Genomic DNA, 9,831 nt, shown 5'->3' with positions numbered 1-9,831 from the left:
AATATACATCTATCTACGAAACATATTAAATATAATTTCAAATCTTTTTAGAAAGATGAAGTTTAATTACATTTAGGACAAGTTTTTTCATTCGCTGGTTAACTTGTGATTAGACTTAATGATAATGTAAAAATTGTATTTTTCTACTTATAATGATTAATCACTAAATTTTTTACCGATTTTTTAGCGAATAATTTTTAAAGATACCACTACAAATCATTAGTTCAATGATTAATGATAGCTAGAAAATACAATTTTTATATTATCAAGTAAAGTGAGGCAAGTCTGAACCATAAGTTAATTAGAAAAATCATGTCTTAAGCAGCGTCTATAATGAGATTTTAAAACGTAAAATTTAAGCTTTAAATCTTAAGCCATAAAAAATGGGCTACGAATATAAGGAGAATAATTGACTATGATCAATTTCTTACGTTTTCTTAAGTTTAAATTTTATGCCTTAAAATCTCATTATAGACGCTATTTTAAGGAGATAAAGTTCAATCGTATTCAGGATAGATTGTTACCAGCTTCATTTCGAGATTTTCTCGAGCGGCGTACCGAAGAATTTTGAAACGTTGAATTCGCGAAAGGGTAATGATAGATACTTCTCGCAACACACCTAATGAATTTACGAGGGAAAACGCGGCCTCGGTTATTTGTCGACGACTTCGGCATTTATTTTTCTTATGCCCGCCGGATACTTCCTCCCTTATACCCACCGTCGCCGATGTATTTTTGCCGTTGCTTTTCCGCGGTGCGTCTGCGTCGCGATGCGATGAAAATTCACGGATGCACTCGGCTGCCGGATGCAGTTTGCATAATGCGGTAGTAACTTATCGCGCCTGCATATCGTTGCCGAGGCACGGCTTGACCGGGACGGCTTGAACACTGCGGGACATCGTCCGATTTTTTCGCGCGATAGTTTCATAAATGGTAACGTAGTGATTAGCCACTTACGATCCGGCGGCTACATAAGATTTTCAAACTACAGGCAAATATCGCCCTTATATTCTTTAATTAATTTGGATTCTATTTTAAAAATATTCTAAAAATATCTTATGGAAAGATTTATGAAAAGACATTGTCCAATATTGAAAAGTAAGGATTAAAAAATGGAATAAAATTCTCGCTAAGAAAAAAAATAATTTTTTTCGTATTGGTTCCATAAAATTTCTCACAATTACATTTATCAATATATCATATTTCTTCAATCAGAGGACTATTATTTATGTATGAAGAGTCCTGTATGTTCGTGTGCATACACGACGACGCCCGCGTCACGAATAGCCTCGTTCGTTCCCAACGATGGAGATCAATTTTAATGGCATTATACATTACCCTTGACGATCTGCCATACGGAATTTCAAGTACGAGAGCCGCGCGAGAATGTCGCGAATTATCCTTCTCCTTGCCTGGCCGACAGTCATCGGCTCATACGAGCGATGTCCTTACAATCGCGCAGCTATACTCTCGTACAATCGCTTCGTGAGAAGAGCCATATTACTCCGGACGGCCTCGAGACACATCGTGCGAATACCGTGACTGCGATACGGACGGAACTAAATCGTTTTCCGTAATAGCGGTAATTATGCGAGGCATTCTTCCATTAGAAGTTTTTCAATTACGGCATTCCGCGGGGGCTTCCGTTTATAAAAGGGACCTCCGTACCGCCGAGCAACGACGAATTTTTCTGATGGACAATCTCTCCGGGAATTACGTTTTGACTAATCATCAACGACATACGCGCGACATCTCGTAAACATTGATACGTTATTACAGTTGATTTTACGACCGCGTAAAGCGCAACGACGTAACTTGCGCGGTGTAGACGTGGACACGCAAATCGGTTGTAAATTCTAGATCGCACTGCGCTATTATAGTGGCTCGTTGTTTAATTAATTTTATACCATAAACATGATTTCGCTTAATAGACTATCGCTTAAATGGGTACTGTGTCCCCTCGGAAATGCAATTTAGAAACGTGACATTTTGGATTCTTTAATGTTGAGCTTGTTTTATAATAATCATGCAAGTGACTTTAAAATATACTCGAAAAATCTTAAAGTGATTTTATACGGTCAATAATACTGTCTGTATTAACAAATACTGACAATATTATTAATTATTGTGTGTGGTTAATATTAATGGATTAATGTAGAATACTGATCTGAATTTGGATTCTCAAGTATCAGTATTGCTTTATTAGGTTTATAATCCATGTCACAGTATATCATAACGCAATAGATATTATATATAAAGTGAAATATATTGTCAGTAATACTGATCGTGTAAGGTTGTAAAAATACTAAAAATGACGCATACTATCAATATTATTGATTCAATATTACTGATTACTATTATTGATCGTATAGAGTCACCTTTATAGAAACGTAATGCTACATTTTCTGCAGATACGCACACTATTAATACTACTGTCAATTAATAAATTGTTTAATTTAACAAATATATAATTCAACTTCATATTTTATTGACTTTCGAAAACAAAATGATAGAAATACTGAGAGTTTTAAATATCTTTATTAACTCAAATATTTACACTATTTTCAACGAAACTTCAACTGAAACGATTACACGAAAAAAATTTATTTTGCTTATTTAACAATTTAGGTAGAAATATATAGAAAATAATAATGTTGAACTATGAAAGTAATTATGTAGAATGCTGAACCTAATTGTTAGAATATCAAATTTTTTAAACATAATTTTTTTTACTTGAGTTTCCTACAAAATTATTTTACATGAAAAGATTTTGCTGAAAACTTTAGATACCTAAGTACAGATCTGAAAATAATTTTGTTTGATTGTCAAAATAATTATGAAGAAAACTCAAATATGATGTAAAAGTTTTGACATTCTAGCAATCAGTTTGAACATTCTACATAATTATTTTGATAGCCTAATAAATTATTTTTAGGTTTATAAGTTAAATGTTTTCAGAAAAACCTCTCTTTTCATGATAATTTTATTTCATTTATTGACAGTCGCTCCGAATTCATGATTGCGTTCAATTTGATCGTTTATCTCATCGCATTTAATTTTAATGACACAAGAAGATTAACTTTTTCTCCTCTCTCGTATATAGTTTGCTCTTGCGAATATCCCTCGCGTCGCGGCTTTCCGATGCACCCTCCATGCCTACTGCACCCATTTTCGTTTTCACTCGATTGTGGATTTGGCAAGCCCAAGTGGCGTCGCTCCCACGCGACAGGACACCAGAGGGACACCCGGGGATTCGATGGATGAATTATTTACCCGATTATGTCGCAGCGTAAAGGTCTCTCACCCTGCACGGCTCCAAGGCCACGCTGCATTATTAACGTGCATTACGACAAAGCGAAAACGTCGCTTCTCGCGCTCAGTCCTTATCTGAGACTGGCAAAGCGAGTGCTTTTTACGTCTTCTTTGATGGATTACTGCCCGGCGGTATCCGAAAGCGGATAATTCATCGGTGACTATCTAATATCTATTTTACAATGCCATTTACTGTGTTTGAGCGATGATATTACGGTAGTACCGTCATAAATCTCGACACTCTCTCGCCGAATCCATATGTCCTTTTGGATTTTCAAACACACTTATAAAAATCTTAAAAATACGGTTCTTTTATTACACATTTTTTTTTCCCTATAAATTTGCCATGTGTTAACAAATGCGTCCGATAATTTGATCGAAGGTTGATAGATAATTCCTCCTGAGGATTATCTATTATCTCTGCTTCCTTGGTAGTTTCTATCGGGATTACGTATAAACCTCTTTGCTACCGTTTCCTTTTCACCCTTCCTCTTTAGCTCGAAGGGGATGTTCTCGCGGGATTTTCGATAAGGTCTTAACCTTTTTTCTTTCCTTCCATTCGTTCCCGCCGAATAAGACGTTCTTCTTCATTTCATTTAGCAAGCAAGCTTCATTCGTAATTCGTACCATCGATTCCAATAGCGTAACTCGGTGCTTCATTTTATGTTTCCAATAGTACAGAGACAGTTCAATTATTATTTACGTTACGTCATAATGAAGAAAAAGTCTCCGATTTTTAAAAATAAATCAAGTTACAGTAATTTCGCGGAACTGTTTATCCGTGGTAACATCGCATGCGCGCCGATAGTGGTTTATTTAAAATCTCGCCTTTTCGACGTGGTCCCCTTTCTCGCTATAAATTGTATGACGCATGGCACGACAAGGCAGGCTTGGAAAACGGCGCGCCTTATTACCATCATTCGTTTTCGTTAACGCAAACGCGGCGCCATGATGGAGATTTTCACGCTTGACTTTCGGGATTTTCGTTACGGGTGATTTGTTTTCGCGCGTGGTACAATCTTGCAATTCGTATTATGCTGAATAAACATATAACCCGGGAATTTGGACGTCAAAGTTACATTCGCGAATAAAGTAGCAATATTAGATAACTTTTCTTTTATCATTAAAACACATATTTTATTTGAAATTCTTTTCTATCATTAAATTTACAATATAAATTCATAATGTGAAATATATTCAATTTGAGTTATAAATCATTATTGTTTCTTCTTAAAGTGCAGTTAATTTAATTAAAACAATGGAGTTAAATAATTTAAATCGAGAAAATGTAACTAGTTTTGATTTAATTCATTATTTAATTCATTAAAATTTAATTCATTATTTAGTAAATGCGTTAATGTGAATGTTGTTTATTTTGAAACTTGTAATTTAATCATAGAAGTGAATTAATTTGACACGCATGGAAGTTAAAAATAACAAAATGTTATTTAACTCGAGGAATTGGATTACGATTGACTTTTTTTATATTTAACACTGTGTTATCACAATATGATAATTTAGATTTTATAGAAAAAAATCCTGACATTTTCTTCATTACAAATTCTTTCTTCTTTCTAATTCTTTATTCTCTTATATTTTTAATTTGTTATTAATTTGTTTGTTATTGTGATCTATTGCGTGAAATGCATTTCTAATTTTCCATTCATCTTTTGTTTCTCAGGTTTAGGTTCCTAGGCAACATTTTTGTTGATACCCTTTGACTTTCTTCACTTATTACGTCTTGCTTTACTATTGTTCTATTTTATTTATACTATATGTCAATAAAATTATTATTATTATTATTATTATTATTATTATATTTGAAAAAACGTGAAGTGATAACATTTAAACTTTAAAATTTCTACATTTGCTACGGAATCTTTGATGCGTTTGAATAAATAAAGAGATCGTTTCCCGCGATGAAGACGAGAGGCAAATTAACGTGCGAGCAGTGACTGTGCGAAATATCCGTGCGCGCGAGTTTGGGTGAGACTTCAGTCGAATCGTTTCCGGTAAATTTCCCTCCGACCGATAGGCCGCCGGTATGCTCCGGCAGATCGTAGCCAGCCCGATATCGGAATTCGCGCTTCGGAGCACACGCGACTTAACCGTTCGTAAAATTTTTAAAATATCGAGCGTCATCGAGCGACGTGCGTCCACTCGGCGAACGATCCTGGATTCGAGCGGGTAAAGATGAATTTACACGTTTCACACCGAACGTTTCGGTCGAGTCACACAAAAAGAAAGAAAGAGAAAGAGGGAGAGTTGATCTGGATCAATTATTTTTTTTTATCCAAATGTATATAAAATGTGCACAAATCATCTTTGTCAAAACACGGCGAAATTATTCAGATAAATTGGATAACGACTCTCCTTCTGTCATCGTTCAATGTGAATAATCGTTCTCTATTATTCATCCTAAGCGCTTTTTTTTCACTTTGTGCAATTCGCAAAAGTGACGCGTCCGTCAGAAGCGAGCCGCGTGCAAATCTGCCGTAAACGGCGAAAGCGAGAGCTACGCTATTCATACGATGAGAATGTCGCATAGTTACCCGATTACCAGTCATCATCCCAAGCATGAGAGAAGAGAGACGAGGCAAGTTTGCTCGTAAAACTCCTTCGACCAACTACTTTTATGCGCCCTGTGTCCCTCTCGTCCTCTCGTCTCTCCACGTCGTTCCTCCTTTCACAAACGCTATCGTATTACTCAGAAGGAGAGGAACTACATGGAGCTGCAGTTCCGTAATTACCGGCTGCAGTTTCGCAAAAGTAACGAGCGCAACTCCCTCCTCTCTTCCTTGGCCACTTTAGGGCAGCAATTAAACCCTTTTCGGTAGCTGGGCGTTTATAGGCGCGATTCCGCGCGAATACATTCGTCGTGACGTCGCACTCGCGCTTGAGGGTCCATTTCTAAAAATACTTTGCCCGTCAAAGGTTGCGCATGCGTTATCCTTTGATTCTCTCTCGTTTACCTTCGTCCCTTTTGCTTTTTTTTCGCGAAATTTCGGAGTGTGCGACTGTTGCCTGCAAGTCGTACATTTTTTTTTTAACGCGGCTTTCAAAAGCGTCTGGTAATTATTAACCGCCTGCAACGAGCACGGCTTAATATGTAAGCGCTGCCTTTTCCGTGTATTAATTAATCCCTTCGTTTTTAACATTGCGGCTACGTATTAAAAGATATTTGAACGGAATGACTGACGCCGTGCGTGCAGATATGGGCAAATTCGGTTTCGCGTATATGAGTACATTAATTCTCAAGTAGCACCTAATTAAAGGTGTTTTCATGTACTTGCTTTTAACTTATACTCTGCTAATTTATCTGATAATGAAATAAAGTTGAAATATATTTAAACTGTAAGGTATATTAAAAAAAATTTCGCCATCCGTATTAAATTAACTTTGTGAAATAAAAGGAAGAGATCATTTAATTATTATAAATATTTCATTATATGTGGTTTTTTTAGTAATCAACATATAATTCAAGAAAAAAATGTAATATTTTCTCAAGAAAATTAAATAAATCATATTTTTATAGAATTGTATGCTCCATATGATTAAAGTTTTCCCGTATTGTTTGTTCCAGGAATATTGTTCTCCATTTAACCATTATTATTTAACTCTTCATTGACAATGTAACATTTTTACTTTTTATTTTCAATGTTTTTGAAAAAAATCTAGATGCAGATTTTTATATGTATTATTCCGGAATGTACATATATAAAAATCTGAAAAAATTCTTACACATTAGTAAAAGCTGTAATGAGCTTTTGCTATCACAGAAATTAGATTTTTCACAGATTTAAATTTATCTATGACAATCAAAGGATCGATTGTGACTTTTAAATTTAACACTGTCAGTAGAGAGTTAAATTATCTTAAGGTTTAAATTCGACAATGATTAAATTCAAAAAAGTGTAATTTATCGACAGATTAAAATCGTTTGAGCGTACTCGATTGTATCCCCTCGTCCCTTGCACGCGAAAGATGCACCGGATGCTATCCTTCGCACCCCAACCAGAAATATCCATCGGCGGACCGCGTATGCGAGCATATGCGCGTATCTGGGTCTAAGAAATCAGCTATATTCGTCCGTTCCTCTCGTACTATTCGTCACACCCGTACGTGACCTTACTGCGGAGACGATAATATTAGAAACTGCGGTGTGTGTCCGCACTGACGCTCGAACGAGCATCGGCGACTACTTGCGACTACCGCTCGGATGCCCATCATGCATATTAATGGACGGCAAACAAGGTCTTTATTCTTAGAATTAATCGCGTCCATTGACTGATTATTTGAAGATTTAGAAATGATCGAGGCAATCCGAAGAACAAAAGAATTTTATTTTTCGTGATACATCGCTTTTAAATTCTGCTTTCTATCTCGGGGAACTTCTAATGGAGCAATAAGAATTAATGTATAAAACGAAAGAGGTGATTGTGTTCCTCTTTCGAATAAATGGAACGAATTGTATATTTTCAAGTAATCACTTTTTTCAAGTATCAGATTTATTTGATTGAAATTAAAGAAGTTCAGCGTAAACGCGGATACAAATTTTCTCATTTGCGTTTTTTCAATTTAGTGTAACTTATTGCAAACTCAAAAATCGAACTGCACCAAATCAAGTGGTCTTCTTTCCCATGCGCGATTATAATTTCATATCAATTTCGGCTTTATTAAGTTTGCTCACGCCAACCTTACACCAATCAGATCAACGCACACATTTAAAATAGTTAATAATGGTGGATGAGAACCATAAGTTTTATACCAGACATTATGCAGTCCAGCTTTTAATTATTACGCATATTTACGTGCCTGTTGCTGTGAATGTTAATTGCAACTCGCGCTATCAAGAACAACATTTACTTTTGACCGACTGTATACACGACCGCACTTTTTAATTATCACGTATACGGGACACACAGATAACGCTGAAATAATTAACGAACTCGCGAAACATCCCGTTCGTCTCGATAGTTGCCGCGTTCTTGTTGCGATCTCGCAGAATATTCAGGATAATTAACGAGAGCCAAATTATTGACGCACTCAGTTTGCACGACAATCAGAAATGCCTCGTTTCGTGCTCGACAGCAATCGATAATTTACAGACTAATAAGCACGAGACAAAACGTACCGGAGTCTAGGAACGAAGTCATTTCTGCGGACGATTGTAATTAAGTACAAATTGTATCCGGGCAATTAAGTAATCGCTTAAGTGACGAGTGGGCGGTTAATTTCGGATTAATGCTTGCTCATTAATTTTGATAGTCAAGCGTAAACTGCATCACATTCTAGCATAAAGAACGAAATGGAATTCATGTTAGAGAGGGAACTGATGTTAAGAAAACGCTGAAATATAAAGTAGCATACGGTAAGCCAATATGTGCAGAATTACATGTGCGATAAGGAAAGTAGCTGTCGTGCGCATGCAGGGACCATATTAAATGCCAAAATATTTTTAAATATCATCGATGTAATTTCATAGAGTAAAACATACAGAATATTAAAGGGACACCGATTTCCTTTAGCAATTCGATAAAGTCACGTGAATCGCGTCTTTATTATAATTACGTGAATTGCTTTACTTTGTATCTGCAATCTTTGAGATCGCAATTTCCGAAAAACTATATTTATTACCATTTAACTTAGATCCAGCAGTAATGTCTCCAGAATCTACAAACATTATAGCTTTTAACAGGATATCTGGACACAATGAAAGTCAAATTATCACACGAGAAAATCGTGGCAGCTTACGAATTATCGTCCTCGCTGTGGCGTTCAACTCAGACTATTAACAATTTGCCTGTTAATGAGACGCGGAACCAACCTAGGTGTGCACCGGAGGCTACAAAGTCGCTCTAAACTACCGGATTTACGGTCAGCCGTCTGCTAAATACTCCGCGTAAACACGCCGTTAGTAGTGGCGAGGCGAGATACAATATTAATTTCCGTTTTCACTTTCAAATCTTCCCCTTTCAGTTTCCGTTATCGAGTTTTCAATTATATCTGCTTTTGAGAGAGAATATTATAAACATACTGTTAAAAGCGATAAATGAATATTTACTCTACTACAGAAATTAAACTGTAATTTATGTTAGACATTTCTCTAAGAAATTACAGATATACAGTGAGAGCAAAAAGTATTCGAACAAGGAAGTTTTTTATAAAAAAAAAGTCTTATTTGTAGAAAATAAATATTAATTAGTAATTTTATATAATGAATATATTCTGTTCTAACATATACAAATGAGCTTCACATATCCCATATAGGATTTTATTATTGCTCTTGGCCCAAGATTGGTTACCAGGTGACCTATATTGGCGCGATAATGGCAACCATGATTGGGAATACTATGGGATGATAACTTTCTGCATCATTGTTTGGCTAATATAGTTACCCATTATCGGGCCGAATCGACAAATTGGTATTGAATCGGATCGAATCAACAAATTGGTATTGAAATCATCGTATCGATATCGATTCGACATCAATTCAATTTCTTCCTGGATAATATTTAA

This window comes from Atta colombica, unplaced genomic scaffold (assembly GCF_001594045.1).
Source record: "Atta colombica isolate Treedump-2 unplaced genomic scaffold, Acol1.0 scaffold274, whole genome shotgun sequence".
Classification (NCBI taxonomy): Eukaryota; Metazoa; Arthropoda; class Insecta; order Hymenoptera; family Formicidae; genus Atta; species Atta colombica.
This window is presented reverse-complemented; position numbering follows the sequence as displayed.